We start from the raw sequence: 3,403 nt of genomic DNA on the forward strand, positions 1-3,403 counted from the left end.
GTTTGATATCAGCTTCAGTCTGTATATCCTTCAGAATCTAAGCAGTTGTAGATCTTTGACTTGGCTTCAATTTCTGATCTCTTTGATATCAGGAGTTGTTCTGAGATAGTTCTTCAACAAACATCTCTCATCATATTCAAATTCATTGATCATCCTCCTTTTAGCATTTTTCAGTTCAACTGTATCTTCACCAGTTTGAAAGATAGCAGCCCTGAGATCATTTATTTTCGCTTTTCTTATATCCTGATCTAGTTTGATGATATAGGCTTTATCAGACTCTAGATTGAATTCAAGTCCCTTAATACCAGAAAATGTAGTGATGATTTTAGCAGTATTAGGCTTCATTTCAACAATATCTCGACTGCGAGATCTGTACTTAGGACAGTATGGGCTGTCAGAGTTTACAGAATAAAGCTTCTTCTGTCTTTGAATATTTGATTTTAAACAACCTGTAGCACCATCTGTTGATCAGTTTTTCACTTGAAGTAGAAATAGAACATGTTCCAGTTCTTCAAAATACTTCAATAAAATAGCATTCTCCCTGATCTGGAATACCCTCCCATCTGTTATAAAGTATAACATGATATCTTCTTTCAAAACAGAGTGGTAAACCATTTGTACAAATTCAAGTTGATTCAATCTCTCAGGAGTTGCTCCTACACCTGGTTCACTTAAGGAAGTTGGATCATTGGTAGTGTTGTGTATTCTCTTCTCTTTAGAACTATCCAATCCTGATTTGTCTCTTGCTTCCTTTTCTGTAACACCCCCAAATCCGGGGTCGGGGATCCGGGTTGTCACGAGTTCCATTTCCCTTAATAACACTCAATCTTAATAAACAATCAACTACTCTGTACTGTGACCCCATAATAAACACACACACCACAAGTTATAGTCTCAGAGATGAATATCCAAAAATAACATGAGTCATTTTATTCCAAAATTATATGCCATTACACCTTAAAAGGGTTTCTGAATAAATTTTCATTTTTTTCCATTATTACAATTGATAGAGATACATAAGTCTGGTACATCAAAAGTTGAAAGCCTAGCCTATTGGTAGTTCCTACCTCAGCTACAGCGACATCAACGCCTATAGGAAACTGCGGAACGTTTCCTATCCGCTCGCGAATTGGGAGCTTGGTCATGTTCATCTTGTCTATCTGATGTTGTGTGATGAAAGAAGAAAGCAAGGGTGAGCAACAAGCCCACCGAAATAATATGTATAATAATTAACAATATATGAGCATTCTCATAGTACTCATGAAAGTCTTGGTCAAGAAGAAATGAACCAAGCTGATATCTTAACGCGACCAAGTCGCAAAATATTCAGTATATATATACATATATACTTTTCACAATCTTTGAAATCCTCTGACATGTATAATATACACAGAGTTCCAGTTTATAACTGTATAAAATATCGTTGCAAGGTGATCTCCTATATCTAACCTTGTCTCAATGTTTTTCCGAAAATCTTTGACATGCACAAGATAATCATTTACTAGATATAAGTTTAAAAGATGAAGTTACAAGATACTCCAATATACTTATATCTGAATACTGCTTGAACTACCACCGTTCAAGTTATAATCAGTTTCAAAAGTTCATCACCCAGATGAGACTACAAGATAAGACTTGAATAGATTCAATCCTTAAAATATCATTATAAATAATGAAGTTACGAGATACTTCATTAAGTCCTGATATATATATATATACACCTATATATATATACATTTCATACACTCCTTGAAAACCTCTGTTATGAAAATTATAAACAGAGTTGCAATATCCAATGAATTTTGGAAAGGAGAAAACCTTGGCATAAACCTGATATCTTGCTGATCAGGCAAAGATACCAATAAGTAACTTTTTCTACTAGTAGACGGACGAATTCCCCACTGGTCATCACCCTGGTCGCAATAGGACCTTATGCTGGACTGCCACTCAGCCACTTCCGCATTTGATGGACTCCCACTGAGCCACTTAAACTTTCATGGACGCCCACTGAGCCCATGTTGCTTATGCCGACTCAAATAGATGGACTTACTTCCCGAACGTTGGGTAGGTAATCAATTCATTAACCAAAGCCGCAACCTTGTTGCGAATATAAAATACACCACAGAGCCGGATCCCTCTGGTTTTGAGCGAGTATTTAAATCTCCTTTAAAAGGAATATCTTAAATATATAAAAATGAGTTTTGGGATCCGCTCTAACTTTTAAAAATCATTTTAAAGACTCGAAAATACTTTAAAGAGTGTTTGGAGTAATGCTGATTTAATAAAGTAAATCAGTCCCAATATATTAGAAAATATCTGAATATTATTATTTAAATAATATTCCCATAAAGAATAATCTTTATACAAATAATTGAAGTAGAAGTTGTAAAACTTATACTTGAAATGAGTATTAAATAACCAAAGATATACTTATACGAAAGTACTATCTTTATTTGAATAACCAAAAATAAGTTTGATTATCGACATCTTATTCTTTAATAAAATAAAGAATATATTTCAGTAAATAATCGGAGTCATAGGTCCTCAAATGGATATTCAAATAATATTCATTAAATAATATAAACTGAGTCATAAGTCCCCGAATGAATATTCAAATAATATTCAGTAAATAAAATAAAAGGAGTCATAAGCCCTCGAATGAATATTCGAATAATATTCAATAAAAAAGGAGTCATAAGCCCCCGAATGAATATTCGAAATAATATTCATTAAATAAAATAAAAGGAGTCATAAGCCCCCGAATGAATATTCGAAATAATATTCATTAAATAAAATAAAAGGAGTCATAAGCCCCCGAATGAATATTCGAAATAATATTCATTAAATAAAATAAAAGGAGTCATAAGCCCCCGAATGAATATTCGAAATAATATTCATTAAATAAAATAAAAGGAGTCATAAGCCCCTGAATGAATATTCGAAATAATATTCATTAAATAATATAAAGTTATCGAATAAACCTTATTCGATTAATAGTTTTGAAAACTACATCAATATATATATATATAAATATATATATATATATATATATATAATATACTCGGGAACATCTACTCCCGGTTTTAGAAAAGGGTTCACCTTTGGGTCCCCTACACTCAGGATATACGCAACTACTGATTATCTCTAGCATAGGTATTATGCAACTAATAAGCATTTGAACCAACATATATATAAATCAAGAATAGAAACAGGCATGCATATATATCATATCAACATGCTCCAATATATCGTAAGAATTTGCTAATAACAATCATGCACTTATCACAAGATAATGCATATACATATATACATCATAACAACAGTATAACGGGTAGAAAACTTGCCTGAGTGCTCCCGGATAGACTTAAGTTTAGAGTGGGTCCGATAACCTATGAACAATAAC

This window comes from Apium graveolens, chromosome 5, assembly GCF_009905375.1.
Source record: "Apium graveolens cultivar Ventura chromosome 5, ASM990537v1, whole genome shotgun sequence".
In the NCBI taxonomy this organism is placed as follows: domain Eukaryota; kingdom Viridiplantae; phylum Streptophyta; class Magnoliopsida; order Apiales; family Apiaceae; genus Apium; species Apium graveolens.